We start from the raw sequence: 21,352 nt of genomic DNA, 5'->3' as shown, positions 1-21,352 counted from the left end.
CATTTACAGTCACTTTTGAAGAGGTTCGACTGTTCTATGTTGTCTTAACTGGCTAACTGATCAGGTTCTTTTAGCCTGACTCAGATAAAGCTACATATATATTTCAATATCCTTTGTCTAAGAAGGTCCATATTGCCTTTCACTTTTTCTTAGGTATTTTTCTTTAGTAATTTCAATCTGCCTGAAAATTACCATCACATTAGGAGCTTTTGTTCTTGGGAAAGGAGAGATCAGTTGTATGCATTTTACGAATCTTCCTCTTAACTGACTTACCATCTTTTCCTATACAGCATAAACTCATGGCTTACTTCATTTGCATGACTCGGGTTATTATTAGGCTTATTCATACTGAATTAAGAAGATTGCTGTATCCTTGTTACAGATACGTATTTCCTATTTAGAAAGTAAGTGCTCTATGTGATGATTTGAATAGGAATGGCCCTATAGGCTAAGATATTTGAATGCTTATGCCCGGGAGTAGTATGATTTGAAAGGATTAGGAGATTAGGAGGTGTGGCTTTGTTGGAGGAACTATGTCACTGGGGGTGGGCTTTGAGGTCTCAGAAGCCCATGGCAAGTCTAGTGTCTCTCTATCTCTCAGTCTAAGGAACAGGACTTATCTCTTAGCTATTGCTCCAGTACCATGTGTGCTGCCTGCTACCTGCCATGATGATAATAAGCTAAATCTGTGAACTGTAAGAAACCTCTAATTAAGTGCTTTGTTTTTATAAGTGTTGCTTTGGTCATGATGTCAATTCATAGCAATAGAACAGTAACCAAAACACTTAAAAAATGTGATTCTTTAATTTTTCTATTCTATAGTCTTTACTAGTCACTAAATGTAAAGCACTCACTGTTGGGTGATATATTAAAGGATTCTGCTCTCTGCCTTTCTCCCTCCCCGCCCCCTCAAGTTTTGGCACATTTTGGGGCTGGAGAGATGAGCTAGTAGAACAGGGTGCTTGTTGTGCAAACATGAGAGCTTCAGTTCTGATTCCAGCATACACTTAAAAACCCAGGCATGGCTATGTGCACCTACTGTAAGCACAGTGCCGTGGGAAGAGTGTCCCACTGAGGCTCACTGGTCACCAGCCTCGCTCCAGGTTCAAACAAAGACTGTCTCAGATAAGGGGGATACTGATCTAGCAAGATAGCTCAGATTCTTCTCTGGCCTCTGCATGTTCACATATACTCAACACATATCCACTATAGTCTCATCCATACATGCACACACATAACTTTGGCACACTTTTCAATAAAAGATTTTCTTATTATTGTTACTATAAGTGACAAAAAGTTTATTTTTTTCCCTGCTTATCATTCATTTTGCTATTTGCAGAGTCAAATTATAAGGCTTTTCTCATTTTATTTGGGAATAATTGATAGAAAATAAATCTTAGGATAAGCATATTAGTTCATGCCTATAATCCTAGTACTTGGGAGGCAGGAAGAAAGATCCCCAAATTCCAGGCCTGCCTTGGATACATACTGAGTTTCAGGCCATTTTGAGTTGATACATTGTGAGTTCTAGGCTAGTCTGCGTTATACAGTAAAAAACACTGCCTCAAAAACAGAAACAAAACAAAAAAGTAAATTGTTAAAAAATAAAAACTATATTCCTTTAAAGCTATCTACAGGGGATGGAGAGATGAGATGGCTCAGTGGCTAGGAGCACTTGTTGTTCTTCCAGAGGACTCAGATTCATTCCCAGCATCCACATGGCAGTTTACAACTTCTTATAACAGTAGTTTTAGAAAGGCGGAGAGATACAGACTCTAGGCACTTGGCATCAAATACACACACACATACACACACACACACACACACCCACACCCACATGCACACACAAATTGTGTTCTTAATAGTCTTTTAAAGTATAGTTTTTAGATTTTGTAGAAACTTGCTCTTACCAATTTATTGCCAGTATATACACCAATGTACTTTTTTTCTTGTCTTTTAAGTCTTTTGTTATGACATTTTGCTTTTAAATATCAAATTTAACTTAAATTTGTGACTTGTTAAACTTGAGCTCTATTTGAAATATCATTAATTTGCTGATCACTAAGCTTTGTATTTATATTTGTAGTTTATTTTATAGGATATAAAAATTTCATGTAAATTTCAAATTACTTTTACTTTGGCTAGACTTGTTCATGACCTTTTCATTCCTTCACTTAGCAACAAATTCCTTCAGTTATTAACAATAATGAATAAGATGTTTATAGATGCTGTAATGCCTAAATTCTTTTATCTTAACATACATTAAATGGATTTTTGTTAGGTCAGTCAATAACAAAAGCGTGCCAAGATAGGTTGTATCTATCACTTCAAACACTTAGGTCAGTAATGCAAAGTTTATATAAGCTTTCTTAAGTATGCTTTCAATGCAATATAGAAACACTGGTGCTTGCAAAGGAGTTATGCTTTTCAGCAACTACTTTAGATTAAATCTTTCTGACACATACCTGACATCGCTGGTTCACTGTAAATCATACATGTTAAAGTGGATGAGTCCTTTTCATTTAAAAAGGAAAAGATTGCTTTTTTAGAATTCATTTGTAGTGGTGACTTATTTATTTTTAGATCTTTGACACAAATTTTCTTTGTTACTAAATCTAGGAATTTGCACATTTCTCTTTAGCTGTTTCCTCCCTCACACCACTGAAGGTTTTGAATGTCCAGGAATTTGTGCCCTTTGGCTCAGGTTGCCGGCCACTTCATTGAATCAGAGAAGCCTGGGTCAAGACTATTCTTTGCTTATCTTTTCCTGGGGCTACTTGTAAATCCTTCTTTCTGTCCTAGGAAAATAAAGTAAAACAAACTTTTCTATTGGATTTAGTAGTTGGCGCTTGATTGTGACTTCACTGGATTAATCTCACTGTCTTGTTTTATTGAGCTGCAGTTTATTTTATGTATATAGTCTTATTTAAATGACTTCTGTTGGCAGTAAAACATGTTGTAAGATATTTGCACCTTTGAAATGTAGTGACAACTTTTGAGAAAATTGAGTTACTTAGTTTGAATTATAAAAAGGCCCAAAATATTTTGTTGTGTGAAGTATTTAATTTGTAGCATTTATCCTGACTCTTTCCCTTTACCTAGTCAATGAGTTTATTATTGGTGTCAATAATGGTGCAAAGATTTTACATCTAGACTCAGATTTAAACAAACACAAAACACTTTGTTCTTATCTCAGCATCCCCTAAAAGTATACAGCTCTGATTCCAGCTCAGGACCACCCATTACCCTGGACATTGGATACTCTTATTTATTCAAGAAGTTTCTGAAGTAGCTGTGTGCCTTGGGGGATGGGTGTGTTTCTGTGCAGCAATCACAGTAAGGAGATTTTACCCCAGCAAGAGCATCAGCATTGCTTATAAACTGCAAAATGTTGTTGCTGGTAAATGTAATTTATAGTAAATACTTGTTATTTTATGTTAGTGCTTGTTGTATTGATTTTCTAAACTTTCAGAAGCTTACAGCGGCCTATTTGTAACCTCAGTCTCACAACTGTTTAGTTTGTAGCCTATCCATTGGCCTCGAGAGTTAATACCAAGCTTTGTTTCTCCCTGCGGAAAAGACAAAGACAAAAAGGAAAAAAAAAACTTTTCTTTCTTTTTAATTGCTTAAGTTTAGTGGCTTTGATTGCACCATTGAATTTCAGAATGAATGAGATGTCAGAGTGGAAGTGTTTATTGAGATATGCCTTTATTTTACTTGTTTTGAGTGACTATATTCTTTAAAAGGACAAAATATTTATTTAATAAAATAGATTTTTAAAATAACACTTAAAATATTAATTTGTGCATGTGCGTGTGCGTGTGTGTGTGTGTGTGTGCGTGTGTGTGTGAAGCAGTGTGTATGGAAGTCAGAGAACAAGTGTGTAGAGTCAGTTCTCTCCTTCCACATCATGTGGATCCCTGGGATCACACTCAAGTAGCCAGGCTTGTGTGGCAAGGGCCTGCCTGCTGAGCCATCCTGCTGGGCCCTAAAATAATACTTTTTTAATTGCTACTAGCAATTTTTTTTTATCATTTATCTTTTGGCATCATTTGAAGTTTCTAAATTGCAATTCATTTCTCAGGGCTTAAAATGTAAGACGATAAATGGAAAAAATTACAACTTGATACAAATGTAAAAATAAATGTATTAGCTATATGTGATAGTCAGGTGTTTGAGAAAACGCCATCTCTTTCAGCAGCAGCATTTGATTTTGGAGTTAAAAGAGAGTAACTGCCAATCATAATGTGGTGACTTACCATAATACATAGTTTACTGTGAGTCATATTTAGATTTTGAAGCTGTTTTTGTTTATATTTAAAGTCACATACTTAAGTTGTATTTTAAACATTATCACTATATCACCAAATAATAAATAAAATTTGTGAAACAATAATTTGATTTTTAGAGATAGAGTTTCTCTGTGTAGTCCTGGCTATCCTCAAACTCTCTCTGTAGACTAAGCTGGAAATTAGAGATTCACCTGCCTCTGCCTCCTAAGCTTAAAGGCACCACCACCACCCAACCATGAAACAATAATTTCTTAAGAGGTACCTATGATTGATTTTTAAAATGTATTGTTCTTTGACATTTCTATGTAAGTGTAGGTCCTTTTAAAAACTTCCAAAAATGATAAGATTTTAAAGTTGAATATGCATTTTTGTTTAAAGTATTTTGTCTCAAGAAAACATTATAGATTGTTACATAAAAATTTTTCTAGTATTTTCATAGACCTATAGTTGTTAGACAATGAATGATATTTGATTGAGTGATTTTTTGTTACCAGATTAACCAGATTTTTAAATATTCGATTTTGTTTGTGTGTGTGTAATTGTTATTAGGATAAATAGGAAAGAAAAATATCCTCCTATTTTTAGCAATATGTTTTGTGATGTTAGATTAAAAACACCTTAAAAGTTAAATGATAGATTGTTATGTTGTACAAAAAGGTTACGTACATATCTGTTAATAAATGGATTATGATTTTTAACAAAATCTCGGATCTGGGGTAAAGTTTGTAATTAATGCACTAGTTAGTCAATGACTTCATCCACATTGACATCCACAAAAATGATGTGTTTTTTTGTGTCCTTTAACAGTGTATCAGTTTCTATTAATTTTATCTTCATATAATTATGTTTGTAGGGTTGAATATTTTGGTTTTGTTTTTAAATTTATTTATGCTTATTTAATTCGTAGAGATGCTTGCTTGCATGTATTTGTACCACATGCATGCAGTCCCATGGAGCCAGAAAAGGATGTGAGATCCTCTGGACCTGGACTTAGAGATGACTGTGAACTTTCATACTGTGCTGGGAACCGAACTCTGGTTATTGGAAAAAGCAGCAAATACTCTTACTCCCTGGACCATCTTTTCAACCACTTGGACCAAATATTTCAAGATAAAATTCTAATCTTAAAAACCTTGTAGTTTGGGGGACCCTGCTCAGGCCCTAATACATGTCGGGTGGCTCCCAAGCACCTATTGACTCCAGCTTTAGGGGATCTAATGACCTCTTCTGGCTTCTGTGGGTACTTGCACACATGTGGCACACACACAAATAAAAAAATCAGTCTTAATAAAGGAAGTTAGCATTTTCTGTTAAGTGCTGTTAAAAAGGCTTTAGTGGAGAAAGTGGTATGGGAGGAAAATATGAATGTGGAGTGACGTAGCTACATCTGATGGGGCACGCTTGGAGTTTACCTTCAAGTGAAACAGATCATCCAGCTTGGCTGCTGTAGAAAGGCCTGGACTCCAGGGTTCAGCTGACAGGGACATTCAGTAGAACGTCTGAAATATATGTTCTAACTTTCATATCTTGCGCCAAGTGGAGAGTGCTCCGAGGTAATATATGGTTTTAAGATGGAGAGTTCCTGACTTGGAACAAAGGATATGTGGGAGATTGTTAGGTGCTGACCACACTTCCATCCTGTCTTCTCCTGGTCACTGCCATGCCACTGTGCTCCTACAAGTCATTGAAAATTTGTGGTATTCAGTGTTAAATAGATACTCAGAATCCATAATGGAGTAATACCTTCAGACTAGAATTTAACAATTTAGAATAAAGGTATGTGTTTTATGTTTGTGTGCCTGCATGAATTTATATGACCCACTTGCTTGAAGGAGCACTCAGAAACCAGAGACATTGGATCCTCTAGAACTGGAATTATAGGTGGTCGTGAGCTATCGATGTGGATGCTGAGAGCTGGGGTTATAGGTGGTCGTGAGCTATCGATGTGGATGCTGAGAGCTGGAATTATAGGTGGTCGTGAGCTATCGATGTGGATGCTGAGAGCTGGGATTATAGGTGGTCGTGAGCTATCGATGTGGATGCTGAGAGCTGGAATTATAGGTGGTCATGAGCTATCGATGTGGATGCTGAAAGCTGGGGTTATAGGTGGTCGTGAGCTATCGATGTGGATGCTGAGAGCTGGGGTTGGGTCCTCTCAAGAGCGCAGAGTAGATTTTATACAGAATAGTTGATAATTTTAATTTACATTTCAGTTTTAAGTTGTAAAGTAAAGGAATTATTTACATTATGAATTGATTTGGCTGACTTGTAGTTATTTCCAACTTGTTCATTCTGACCTGCCCTGCCGCCAGGACTTACTCTAGCCGAGTGAAGTCATTCTTCCTCGAGTTGCCGCTTATTCTTTTCTTTCCTACTCTCAGTGCCTTCTGAGAAGGAAGCCGAGGTCCAGCTCTCACCACTCAGGAGCACAGGCTAGTCCTCAGCACACATGCTGCTCTTCCTTAGACAGGAGGTTAGCAGCACACAAGGGATCTTGATGGAGACTCACTTACGGTTTACTTTTGACACAACTTCAAATTGCTATTAGGAAAACAAAAAAGAATCTTTGTTGTATGGTTAAGCCCTGTGAACTCAAATCTGGCCTTTTCTTCTTCCCTCTTAGGTTTAGCTAGATGGTTTATTCCTTTTCTAAAGTCTGTGGTCAGTGGCATAAGGCATACAAATGATGACTATGTTGTAAGACTTCAAAAAGGTCCATGTTCCTTCTGTTGTGCTACAGGTATTTCAGCTAAGCATTTCTTCCTTGCACACATCCATAGCACTTAGTTAGGTCTGTTGTCCTTGTTGACAGTAGTTTGAAGAACTTAAACAGTATGATTTTTGTAATCTTACAGCTAGCTGAAACAAGATTTTAGATGTCATAATTTATATCTGAAAGCTAAAAGTGAGTACATAATGTTTATTTTGTTAGCAAGGACATTGGAATTTTTCTTTCTTGTTTTTGGTTCTTAATCTTGTTAATAAAAGAATTTAGAAACTGACTTTTAAACTTGAAGACAATTTTAGTAGAATTTGAGAGAAAAACAACTGGGCAGACCAAGTTGTAAATTTTGACAGCTGCCAGGAAAAGGGAGGTTGGTCACAGAAAGAAGGAAAGCTATGCTTTTTATTTTACAGTCCTAGAAATTAGGGAAATTCAGTAATGGAGGTCACAAGCAGTTACATGGTGGAAGGTGAGGGAAAGGTTCAGAGAAAGTGAGAAAGTCCAAGGCATCAGGGAAAGCAGAACCAGACTACAAAGAAGAAAAAGAAAAGCTAGACTCTTCTGAGTCAGACAGTGAGTGCACTCCAGAGTGCTTGGTGAGAGCTTTGCAGATGGCTACATGGAAGAGGAATGTATAGGCAGGACAAGTTCACCATCTCATAAAGGGCATAATTGTTCCTCCCCTCTTCTTAGCAAAGTTTTAGGTAAACCACCTTTCCTGTGGGGTATAGACTTCTGACCAGGTGATTGGCAGGCCCTGCTGGAGTAACTTTTAGGAGGAGACCATAGTTCGAATCTTATCATCTAATCTTTGGACCTAGCTGATCAGAATGACTTGTCTCCTCCACCCAGGACTATAGGTGTGATAAAACTGATGTTTGCTTTCTAGTAAAAGGGAAACAGGAGATTGGGCCTTGAGCTGAGGAAGGCTGCATGTATCCTTAACAGTTAGCCTATATAGCTGCTAAAACATGAAAAGCAATGGCAGCTTATAGGCAAATAAAAGTGACAGCTAAGTAGATTTAAGGTAATGTAAAGATTATTGTGGTTCTGGGTTTGGGCCATACCAACTGTTTGTAATTGTGAGTAATCTTTTAATAGATTCATAAATAAAAGCATAAAAAAGCAGACTGCAATCCTTCCTAACAACTAACTACCCCAAGTTATTAACCACCAACCATCAGCCAATGTAACTTGCTGATCTGGAGTCGGCTCTATCAGTTAGACAGCCTTAAGCTACATCCAGCCAGCACATACTAGAGTAATGTTGATAATGATGTTGTCAGTGATGAACAACACAATAATAATGGCATGTAATTTATAGAGTGCTTATATACACATTTTCTAATTAACTAAAGTTTTTCAACTCTGAAAGATAGTTGTAATTATTGCCCATTTTTGCTAATAAAGAAATTATAGAATTGCTAATTGCCTAATTTCACATAATTAGGTCAGTAATATGATTTCAGGATATAACTCTTACATCTCGGAGTTCCCATCATATTTAAAAGTTTAAATTTTATGTTAATGTGCTCTCTTTGTGCCAGGCTTTGGATGTTCATCTGTGAGCACAAAGCAGGGAGGAGACTGAGGAGGATGGCTCAGGAAGTGAAATGTGTGTTGTGCATGGGAGCCAGGAGGTGGTGGCACACACCTTTAATCCCAGCACTCATGCAGGGGTTGGGGAGTAGGGGATACCTCAGAGATTGAGGCCAGCCTAGTCTGCTTGCTCCTGGGCAGTCAGGGTTACCCAGAGAAACCCCCACCTGAAAACCACCACCACCACCACCAACAACAACAACAAAAAAGCCAACTGTAGCAGCATGCCCTGATAATGTCAACACAGGGGTTTGGAAAAGAAGCAGACCTCAAGAGCTCACGAGCCAGCCATTCTGGCTGCCTTTGAGTTCCAAATTTAATGACTTTTGTTTCAAAATATAGGGTAGAGCGCCATTGAGGGTGAGTGTTGATCTGGGCTGTGGTCTCCTTTCTTTCCCTTCCCCTTCCCCTTCCCCCTCCTCTACCTCCTCCTCCTTCCTTTCCTTCCCTTTCTGTCTCTCTGCCTCGGTAGGTCTTTCTATCCCCCTCCCCTCCCCCTTCCCTCCCTTCTCAAGTTTCTTACAGATCTCAAAGAGCCCCAGAGGCAGATAATTCAGCCACAATGAAAATAACAGTAACACTGCTATAGTTTGATAACAGTCACCATCCTCTGACAATCTGAGTATAGGATGTGAGGGACCTAAATTAGGCTTTGACTAAAAAAGACTTTATTTATTTATTCTGTTTAGTTGCTTGAATTTTACCAAAGCTCTTCTATCTATGGAAATTAGATAGCAATATTCATTTATAGGGTTGTGAGTCATCAGAGCAAATGTATTTCAGGCAGTGCCTTGAAAGGGAAATAAAAGATATCCTATCTTACTTGTAATTTAAAAAAAATGTGTGTATATGCTACAATTAATATAACAGAGATGTGTGGTAAAGGAATGTCAGAGCCAAGACTTAAGAGCAGATAGATATAATTTAATTGGACCTACAAAATTAAATTTAATGAACAATTATCCTTTCAGTTTTGTGATTCTTTTTTTTTAATTGGATATTTTACTTGTTTACATTTTAAATGTTATCCCCTTTTCCAGTTTCCCCTCTGTAAACCCCCTATCCCATCCCCCCTTACCCAGCTTCTATGAGGGTGCTCTCCCACCCACCTACTCACCCATTCCAGCCTCCCGGCCCTAACATACCTATATACTGGGACGTTAAGCCTTCACAGGACCAAGGGCCTCTATTCCCATTGATGCCAGATAAGGTCCTTTCAGCTTCTTCAGTCCTTCCCCTAACTCTTCCATTGGGGTCCCTGTGCTCAGTCTGATGATTGTCTGCGAGCATCCTCATCTGTGTTGGTCAGGATCTGGCAGAGCCTCTCGGAGGACAGCTGTATCAGGCTCATGTCAGCAAGCCTTCTTGGCATCAGTAATAGAGTCTGGGTTTAGTGTCTGCATGTGGGATGGATCCCTAAGTGGAGCTGGAGCAATCTCTGGGTAGCCTTTCCTTCAGTCTCTGCTCCACTCTTTGTCCCTGTATTTCCTTTAGACAGGAGCAATTCTGGGTTAAAACTTTGGAGATGGGTGGGTGGCCCCATCTCTCAATCAGGGGGCCATGCCTAACTTCTGAATATACTCTCAACAATTTCTCCCTCCCCTTAGTGGGTTATTTCAGCTAATGTCATCTCTGTGGGGTCCTGGGAGGCTCTTGCTTTCCTGGCATCTGGGACTTTCTGGTTGCTACCCCCAGCTCCCCATCCCTCATTGCTACACACCTCTGTTCAATTTCCTGTCCCTCTGTACATCTCTTCCATCTCCTCCCATATCTGATTCTGCTCCCTTTCTCCCCTCCATCTCTTATCTTCCTCCCAAGTCCCTCCCATCTTCTACTTCCCTTGATTATATTGTTCCCCCTTCTAAGTAGGACTGAAGCATCCACTTTTTGGTCTTCCTTCCTCTTGAGCTTTATGTGGTCCATGAGTTGTATCATGGGTATTCCATGCTCTTTGCGTAATATCCACTAATCACTTATCAGTGAATACATACCATGTGTGTTCTTTTGTGACTGAGTTAGCTCACTCAAGATATTTTCTATATCCATCCATTTGCCTGTGAGTTTCATGAAGTCATTGTTTTGGATAACTGAGTAGTATTCCATTGTGTAAATGTACCACATTGTCTGTATCCATTCTTCTGTTGAGGGACATCTGGGTTGTTCCTAGCTTCTGGCTATTATAAATATGCCTGCTATGAACATAGTGGAGCATGCGTCTTTATTACATGTTGGGGCATCTTCTGGGTATATGCCCAGGAGTGGTATACCTTGGTCCTCAGGTAGTACTATGTCCAATTTTCTGAGGAACCACCAGACTGATTTCCAGAGTGGTTGCACCAGCTTGCAATCCCACCAGCAATGGAGGAGTGTTTCTTTCTCCACATCCTCACCAGTATCTGCTATTACCTGAGGTTTTGATATTAGCCATTCTGACTAGTGAAATCTCACGGTCATTTTGATTTTAAGTTTCCGTAATGACTTTGAACATTTATTTAGGTGCTTCTTGGCCATTCGAGTTTCCTCAGTTGAGAATTCTCTGTTTAGCTCTGTTCCCCATTTTTTTTTTGATAAGGTTATTTGGTATCCAGTCTGTTATGCTACATCTTTTTATTGGAGAATTGAGTCCATTGATGTTAAAAGATACTAAGGAATAGTGATTTTTGCTTACTGTTATTTTTGTTGTTAGAGGTGGAAGTATGTTTCTGTGGCTATCTTCTTTTGGGTTTGTTGAAAGATTACTTTCTTGCTTTTTCTAGGATGTAGTTTCTCTCCTTGTATTGGGAGTTTTCCATCTATTAGGGCTGGATCTATGGAGAGATATTGTATAAATTTGGTTTTGTCATGGAATATCTTAGTTTCTCCATCTATGGTAACTGAGAGTTTTGCTGGGTATAGTAGCCTGAACTGGCATTTGTGCTCTCTTAGGGTCTGTATGACATCTACCCAGGATCTTCTATCTTTCATAGTCTCTGTTGAGAAGTCTGGTGTAATTCCCATAGGTCTGCCTTTAAATGTTACTTGACCTTTTCCCCTTACTGCTTTTAATATTCTTTCTTTGTTTTGTGCATTTAGTGTTTTGACTGTTATGTGACAGGAGGATTTCTTTTCTGGTCCAGTCTATTTGGAGGTCTGTGGGCTTCTTGTATGTTCATGGGCTTCTCTTTCTTTAGGTTAGGGAAGTTATCTTCTATGATTTTGTTGAAGATGTTTACTGGCCCTTTAAGTTGGGAATCTTCACTCTCTTCTATACTTATTATCCTTGGGTTTGGTCTTCTCATTGGATTTCTTAGATGTTTTGGGTTGGGCGCTTTTTTGCATTTTGCATTTTCTTTGACTGTTATGTCAATGTTTTCTAAGGTATCTTCTGCCCCTGAGATTCTCTCTTCTATCTCTTGTATTCTGTTGGTGATGCTTGCATCTATGACTCCTGATCTCTTTCCTAGGTTTTCTATCTCCAGGGTTGTCTCGCTTTGTGGTTTCTTTATTGTTTCTATTTCCACTTTTAGATCCTGGATGGTTTTGTTCAGTTCCTTCATGTGTTTGGTTGTGTTTTCCTGAAATTCTTTGAGGGATTTTTTGTGTTTCCTCTTTAAGGGCTTCGACCTGTTTACCTGTGTTCTCCCATATTTCTTTAAGGGGATTATTATTTATGTCCTTCTTAAAGTCCTCAATCATCATCATGAGATATGATTTTAAATCAGAGTCTTACTTTTTCAGTGTGTTGGGGTATCCAGGGCTTGCTGTGATGGGAGAACTGGGTCCTGATGATGCCAAGTAGCCTTGGTTTCTGTTGCTTATGTTCTTGCCCTTTCCTCTCACCATCTGGTTATCTCTGGTGTTAGCTGGTCTTGTCTCTGACTGTGGCTTTTCCCTCCTGCAAGCCTGTGTGTCAGTACTCCTGGGAGACCAGCTCTCTCTGGGAGGAGTTTGGGTATGAAGAGCTGTGGCACAGGGTCAGCTCTGGGGTGGAGTCAGAAACGGGAAGGATCTTGTCCCAGCCTGTTCCTTGGTTCCTGTGTCCTGGTGGCTCTGGGAAGGTCTCTCTTGGTCCAGGAATTTGAGCAGAAGTAGTGTTCTTACCTGTGCTCACAGGTGTGTCAGCACTCTGAGGAGATCAGCTCACTCCCAGTATTTGGGTATGGAGAGCTGTGGCACAGGGTCAGTTCCAGATTTGAAGCTTTTAGTTAATATCTTTAACTGTAAAGATATTAGATCTAAATATAGTAAAAATGTTTTTGGAGGGCCTAAACATTTAGAACAAGATTTACCACGAAGTTATTTAAGATGTAAGCAATAGGCCTTGGAGAGATGGCTCGGCAGTAAGAGCACTCACTCTTGCAGAGAACCTGAGTTTAGTTCCCAGCACTTTCATGGTCATTGTAACCTCAGCCAGCTCAGGGGATCTAAGACCCTCTTCTGGCCTTTGTGGGCACTGACTCCTCTCTATGCCATATACATATGTACACACATATACATAAATATTATGTATTAAGAAAAGGATTATGTAACAGCATGTACTTAATTCTTAGTATGAAACATTTTATATATATATATATATATATATATATATATATATATATGATATTGTTGTAATTCATAAAGCCAGTTTTTTGTTTTTTGTTTTTTGTTTTTTTTTCAAAAAAAGCAATCAGTATTTCCTCTACCCAGGAATATCTACTGTTTACCTTCCATGCTTTCCTCACGTTTTTCTCCTCTTCATAATTTTGAAAATAAATACTTTTTCTCAAATCAGTTGCTTACATTTTTTAAACTCAAATGGAGAAAATAACTTTGAATTCTCCTAGTCAAATGATGGTCAGTTGTAAATTAGAGGAGTTAAGTCAGTCAGTCTGATAGAAAAAACATGTATAAACTGATTTGGAAGTTGAAAAGTGAAACTATAAAGAGACATGCTGTGCATTTCTATCACAGACTCTAAAGTGTATGAAGCATAAATTTCTTTAAGAGTAAACATAACATTATTTCTTATTTTATGTACTTATTATTATTCTTATTTTATATCCTTAATGGACTTTTCTTTTCAGTGTCACTACTCTGAAATAGATGAGCCTTATGTTATCTTACTATCAATAGAGAAAATATTAGCAGATATGTTAGTGTTATCCTCGCTTTCCTTCCTGCGCTTTAAGAAGGTTTGGACCTATCCCCAACCACTGGTTCTTGTTTTTATTTTCACATGAATATTTTTGGTATATTTCCTTTTAAATGTTGAGGTCATTATTATATCTGCAGCTAGCTTGTAAGTTTTATTGGCAAGTTAATACTTTTCTCCTAAGTAATAAGAATTGAAGTCTGCCATCTTTTTTGTTGTTCATTTTGTTTTGCATTCAGTTTTTTGTTTTTTTTGTTTTTGTTTTTTTGAGACAGGGTTTCTTTATGTAGTCCTGGCTGTCCTGGAACTCACCCTGTTATAGCAGGCTGGCCTTGAACTCAGAGATATGTGGGCACCTGCCTCAGCCTCCAGAATTCTGGGATTAAAGGCATGCACCACCACTATCTGGCTGAATTCTGCTATCTTTAACAATTAACTAGTCAGATGTTTCAATCTCTATAATATAGTTGTTTGGAGCTCCATGAGTTGTTGTGAAGTATTTCTTTATAGACTTAAATGACTTGATTAATCAGTGAATGTAGCCAAGATAACATAAAGTATCTTGCAGTTGGCAGTGGCACTGAGAGAAGTTTTAGTTGAAGAAGGAAGATGATTTATGTAACCATAGAACAAATGAGAAAATGATACAAGCATTGTGAGCTAGAAACAGATTTTTGATCTTGAAAATGTTTTCTGCCATGGGGAAATTTCCAGAAACCACTCTCAACTTCATCTATGTAATTTCAGTGTACTCAAGTGTATGTGATCTTTTCCATGGCTGGAAGGATCTATGCTGGCCTGAGAGAAAGCTGCAAATGCATTTTATACTGTGCCCTGCAATGTAGAATTTCAAAATCTGTTAAAAGAATAGTTTCCTTACTATTAAAGCAACCATGTTTATACTGTTTTTAAGTGTTCCTTGCAGCACAGTGACTAGTTAGCTCATGCTGTGTTTAGCCTGTCTACATGTATTCATTACTTGATAGACTTGTACCTTCTCTACTACACATTGGTATTTCCCCATCTGCACACAGACTGCATTAATCTTTTCTGCTGTCCATTTAGATGCTTATTTTCTCAACACAGCCATTAAGAACAATCTTTCTATAACATATAGTTATTAATTTTGTTCTTACAGTATGATCAATATGTTCTTACAACATGCCCAAATCTATCAGTTCTTTTTGCTGTTTCGTGATCTGTCTTTCCTTTCCTGAGCATGTGGCCCGTCCCTGAGATAATGCTAGATAGATTTTGCGCTGGATAGATAGAACAAACAGCAAGCTCTGGAAGGCTTCTTTCTGCTAGTTAAAGCAAGGCATTATAGAGGGTGAAGGATACAGACGTCCTCCATGCAAGCCTCGCCCGCCCAGCCATTGTTCCCTTTGTGCTACCATTTCCCATCTCTTCTGAAGCACTGCTATTTACAATTTCTTCCTTTCAGTTTGCTCTTTAGGCTTTTCTCCACCCTCCACCCCACCCCCACACTTAAGGACGCTTACCGGTATTCCTTCTTCCTGGTGTAAAAAGCTTCTGTAGGAAATTGATAATCGGTGTCTTTCTGCTTCAAAGTCTTTTAACACTGGTGCTGCCTGCTAAGAGGAATTGACAAGGTTCCTGTGATCCTTGTCAGTTTCTCTGATTAATCAGTTTTTCTTTTGTGGAGAAGCTTCTTTTAACAAAAGAGCACTGACCTGAAATTTCTATCACTTTCCAGTGCTGCTTGGTGTGCATCTGCTGCTCTTCTCCCTAGGACTTTAAACCCTTTCGCTAAAAAGTTTAAGTTTTGGCTTTCAGTTAATCTCGGAAAGGATGGAAAGCTATTTCATTGTAATTCATGTATGCTTACTGGTTGTAGCTAATTTGAATACTTGCATAATACAGCTTATAAAGCTGTTACCTATTCAAATAAATACGAGTACAAATCAAAATGAGTATCTTTTTTTTTTTTTTTTTTTTTATAATTCTTACTGACTTTCCAGGTAAAACCAAGGGAGAGCAATTCCAGCATGCTTGAAAGAGAATTATGCTGCCAAAGAAATAGTACAAAAATCTCCAGAAAAAACAGGAGTATGTTGTTTCTTTAGAAAATTGTTTTAAAAATCACGTAAATCATTGTTATAATTATAGAATTTGTCTTAAGTTCAAGAGCAAGTTTTAGCTGCCAACTTAACCAGAAAATAAAGTTATAAGTACTGATCAGACTATATAAAATGAGACTGTAAAAAAATGGGATAGAATATGTTTGAATATTATTGATCTGGGTTGTACACATAAATGTGAAGCTAAACCTATTAAATGTCTTGAGGAAAACCAAGGAGAATGTCACACCCTTTGTATATACAAACCCATCTTCAATAGATACCAAATATAATACTAACTGCAAAGGGAAAATATAACAAATTGCACATTATCAAAACTTAAACTTTCCTTCATTACCAATAACAGGTTAAAAAGACAGTCAGAAGGTTGGGAGATTTTCTGTGAATGTTCAAAAGATGGGAAACTTAGCAAGATGTATGCTGAATGCTAAATGATGTTCATGTCTGTAATTTTAGTACTTTGAGAGGGTGAGACAGCATGATTGCAGAAGGTTCAAGACCAGTGTAGGCTATAGAGAACAGGCTGGGCTGTGAGGTAAACTCTGTCTCAAAAATTGAAATCAAAGGGCCAGAGAGATGGTTTATTAGGTAGAGGTGAAAGACCCACAACATGAGGACTCCCCCACGTTCTGACTCAGGAGAGGCGACACCCCAAAATCACCCACAAGAAACAGTCTTGCTGCAAACTGCAAGAGGATTTTTATTCAAGAGCGCTCTCGGGCCCACGATCATACACCACGCAGGGGTAGAGGACTGTGGCGCCCTGAGTAGCTGGATAAGGGGGTATTTAAAGGAAGAAACCACAACTCAAGAAGGTGGGGAGGGCGTTGTTGGAAAATACCAAAAATACCAGTTAAGAGNCACAAGGAAGTGCAAAGTCACAAGTGTCAGGTTATCTCTCAAGACAGTTTCTAAGAGCCCCTAACAATCTAAGAGCCCCTAACAATCTAAGAGCCCCTAACAATCTAAGAGCCCCTAAAGATAGCACATTTGCATTGCAGGTTCCCGTAATGGTCAGGGTGACTTTCTTTGAATTGAACCCAGGAAGCAGGTGGGTGGAGGACTATCTGTTTTATGACCAGCACACCTCGGAGCACTGAGCCACAAAGGCCCCACTCCTAAGCCTGGGCCCAAAGGCCTAGAATTTTGTTTTTACGTTTTACTTCTTTCAGAGGTACTTGCCATGTAAGCATGGTAATCTGAATTAGATCCTGGAACTTTGACACAGGTCACTTTGATGCATGTACACACCTGTCTTTTGACCTCCATATGTTTCTGTTTTGCTTTGGTGGCTAGGATTGGGAGTGCTCTTGTGTGTCATTAGCCTAATAGATTACATCATTAAGAAACAGAGTGGGTTCCAGGACAGCCAGGGCCATATGGAGAAACCCTGTCTCGAAAAACCAAAAAAAAAAAAAAAAAAGAAATCAAAACTGGCTCTCCCTGGCCCAGCAGCTATCCAAATTCTAGTAGCTCCTCAGCTAATGGTGGGATTACATACTGACTTTCTTACCCTCTGCATTGGAGTTTAGTGTGGCTGGAGCTTGCACACGTCTTTGTGCTTTCAGAATTACTCTAGAGATCTAGCCCATTATTGGTGTGGTGGGAAGCATGGCAGTGTGCAGGCAGACATGGAAAAGGAGCTGAGAGAGAGAGTTCTGCATCTTGAGCTGCAGGTAGCAGAAGACGACTAGATTACACACTGGGTGGACCTTGAGCATAGCATGTCTACCTGCTAAGCTGCCATGCTAGCCTGCCTTTCCTTCCCCTCCCCCTCCCCCTCTCTTCCTCACTTTCTGGTGTAAATTATGCCCATGTGTGGGTATATCTGCATGAATGCAGGTGCCATTTGTTGGTCAGAAGAGGTTTTCAGCCTCTTGGAGCTAGAGTTGTTGGTATCTGTGAGCATGGGTACTGCTGAGTCTGGCATGGCCTTGGTAAGGGTGGAGTGACAGACATTGTTCCTGTCCCTGGGGCAGCAGGTGTGTGCCTCCACAAGTGTGGATGGCTGCCTTGGGCTTAAGGCTTGTTTGTGTAGTAGTGTACATATTTCACATTCCTCTGAGGAATATCCTCTCTGTTAATGTTAATGACACCATAATAATTAGAAACAGCAGGAGTCCAGGAGTCAACAGTGTGTCTATGTCTTTAACAAAATAGTGAACACTGGGACCTTCAGGACAGCCCTTAAGGATGTGGAAAAGAACTCTAAAAACATGAGTGAAAAATATATAATTTCTCAATAATGCAAAAAATGATGCATTATTAATTATATGAGGGACTTCTTGAATCTAAAGGAACAAAAATATCTGCTTGTCAGAAAAATACAAAGGCAGGCAGACTCCTGACTTCAAACTTGACCTGGAACACAGTGAGTCCTGGCCCAGGTGTGGTATAAAGGATAAATTTCAGGGCAGGGTCCTACCCAGCATCTTATTGTCTGTGCTTGTGCTTGCTGTCTCTTCCTAAGAGTCAAGGGGCTAAGGTCGTGGAATGTGATTGGTGGGATGGTCAAGGGGGAGCCTGGAATACATAACTGAATTGATAAGTAAATAAAAAACTGGCTTTTTGGCATGAGATGAGCTAGCAGAAAGTGATAGCATTTCTGATTTTTTTTTTCCTAGGGAGAGCTGACCTAAGTGGAGATGTGATTTAGAGAACTGATATAGCTCTTTTAGAATGTTTTTTAGTAGTTATTAAGAGAAGGCTCTCAGAAGAGCAAACACAGCTCTTACAGAATTTTTTCTGGCTTTCTGATTTTGACCAAAAAAACCAAAAACAAACAAACAAACAAACAAAAAACCCCAAAACAACAAAAAATAAAACCCAAGAATTACTTTTGGAATTTTTCTAACAGGATTTCTGACTTGGGTCAAGAAAACCCATGGGCTATCCAGAGAGCTTTTAGAATTTTTACTAACAGGGAAAGCTGTCTCAACCAGGGACTTTTTTAGAATATCAAGAAGAAAGTTTTCTAGAATAGAACGAAACACAAGGAGAGAACAGTCTAAAAGGCTGTCTCAAGCAGACTACAGAGCCAAGAGCTATCTACAGAATGCTATTTAGGGAGCCATCTTGAGCAGAACATAGGTTGCCAGCTCAAACCCACAATTTGACATCGAGTTGTTTGTTTTGCTGCTCTCAAACACCCCTTCTCTCAGACTGCCCCCCCCCCCCCCCCCCCGATCCCAAGCTGAGGCTGGTCCTTGGTAGGTACTGGAGCTGAACTAAAATGAAGTTCTCTGCAAAGCAGTATGTGCTCTTAGCTGCTGAGCACTTGGGAGGTAGACATAGGCAGATCTCTGTGAATTTGAGGTCAGTCTTGTCTTGAGAAAACAGAAAGCAAAGCAAACAAATAAAACTAAGACCCCAATAAAACAATTGACAATAATTCTTTTTTAATAGTACTTTTAAAAAAAGATTTATTTATTCATTTTATGCATATGCGTACACTGTAGCTGTCTTCAGACACCAGAAGAGGGCATCAGATCCCATTACAAAAGGATGTGAGCCACCATGTGGTTGCTGGGAATTGAACTTGAACCTCTCAGAGCCATCTCTCCAGGCCCTTGTCAGTAATTCTTATTTGTTTTTAAATGTTTCTGACCTTAGGACAGGAGATGGCTCAGCAACAGTGCCTGCTCTTACAGAGAACCTGAGTTTGATTCATGACATCCACATGGTGGCTCATAACTGGCTATAACTCCAGTCCCAGTGCCCTCTTCTGACCTCCAAGAGCACCAGACACATACATGCATGTATAGACAGACATACATATTGGCAAAACACCCATACACATACATAAAATAAGAATATTTTAAAGTTTGTTGTCAATCACCAGTTGCAAATTAGCTGCTTTGTCTTTTCTTTCCTGGTGTGTCATGTTACAACAGTGCTTATGATACTGTGTGTGTTCATTTCCTCCTAGAAGCTAGAATCATTAACCATTCATTGATACTGACATTTAAAGCCACCTCAGTTTAGGTGACTGTTTATGAAAGTGTTGGTGGCTGTTGGTATATTTAATAAAATATTTTATCCCAAACATATATTTTATAGTGGATTCTTTACTTACTCTTTGGAGTCTTACACATTTTATTTCTTTGTAAATTTAATATTAGCCCTTTGCTAGGAGTGTAGCTAGTGAAGCCTTCTCCCATTCTATGGGCTGTCAATTAACTCTGCTCATTGTGTGCTTTGCTGTAAGGAAACTTCTTATTTCCATGTGGTCCCACCTGTTGATACTTGGAGTTGCCTCTCATGCTGTTGGTGTTCTATTTAAAAACTTCTTGCCTACTCCAACATCTTGAAGGATATGCTCTATGTTTTCTTCTAGAAGTTTCAGTTTTAAATTGAGGTCTTTGAGCCATTACTTTTTTATTTTTTTTATTTTTGAACAAGGTGAAAGGTAAGAATCTAACTTCATTCTTCTGCAGATAGAAATCTAGTTTTGCACCATTTGTTAAATATACTACTTTGTTTCCACAATCAAGTGGACACACCCTTGCTATTTTATTTCTGGATCTTAGCTTCTGTTCCACTGCTCTTCCTGTCTGCCTTTTTCCTATACCAGGCTGATGTTGTTACTGTGGCTCTCTAGTCCAGTTTGAGGTTGGCTATCTAGCATTGTTCATACTCCTCTCAGGTTTTCTTTGGTGATTTATAGATGTTTGTGATTCTGCATGAAACTTGTGTTATTTTCTTCTAAACCTGTGAGATACAATTTGGATAGATCCTACATTTGTTTGATATGTATGAAAATTTAAATACTCATCATTTTGAAAGAATAATGAAGTTAAAATTTTGTAGGAAAATGAATAGCTTTAGAATGTGTAATATTTAAGGAGATAAATAAAGTCTGAATGTAGGCAGTGGGCATGAGTTATAAGAGAGAGGATATAAGGATAATTGTTTTCTAGTTCTCATTCTTTGTATTGTTTTAGTTTGGTAGTAAAGTGCATAAAATATATTTGATATGAAAGTATAAAATTTAATGTGAAGCTTCACAGCTTCTATATGTCTGTTTTAGTTGGATATAATGGAACACATCTCTAATCTCAGGCAAAGGCAGGTGGATCTCTGAGTACAAAGCCAGATGGTCTCTAAAGAGAGTTCTAGGCCTGCCAGGGCTATTTGTCTCAAAACAAACCAAACCAAACCAAAACAAAACAAAACAAAACAAAATGAAAAACAAAACCCCAAAAGCCTATTTTAACTGTATAGAAGTTAATTGAGTAGTATAGATTTTGAGTCCAGTTAATTTTGCTGTGTGTAATATTTTTATTTGTTTCCAAGTTGTTTTATTTTATAATAAAATTTATAAAGTTAAAGAAAAGAGGTCATCTGAAGAAATCCAAAACACCATCAGATCATTCTACAAAAGGCTATACTCAACAAAACTGGAGAACCTGGATGAAATGGAGAAGTTTCTAGACAGATACCAGGTACCAAAGTTAAATCAAGATCAGGTTAAATGATCTAAACAGTCCCATATCCCCTAAAGAAATAGAAGCAGTCATTA

At 38.4% G+C, this 21,352-nt stretch overlaps 1 protein-coding gene and 1 pseudogene across 5 annotated transcripts in view; both read left to right on the top strand.

Moving 5' to 3' along the window:
* Positions 1-21,352, top strand: part of Lin28b (lin-28 homolog B) — a 101,685-nt gene that overhangs the window by 21,665 nt on the left and 58,668 nt on the right. The gene's annotated exons all lie outside the window — the stretch shown is intronic.
* On the top strand, positions 18,660-18,717 carry LOC115032191 (annotated as a pseudogene).

The sequence above is a fragment of the Mus caroli genome, chromosome 10 (genome assembly GCF_900094665.2).
Source record: "Mus caroli chromosome 10, CAROLI_EIJ_v1.1, whole genome shotgun sequence".
Taxonomy (NCBI): domain Eukaryota; kingdom Metazoa; phylum Chordata; class Mammalia; order Rodentia; family Muridae; genus Mus; species Mus caroli.
The sequence above is the reverse complement of the archived record's forward strand: the minus strand, read 5'-3'. Positions and strand labels throughout refer to the sequence as shown.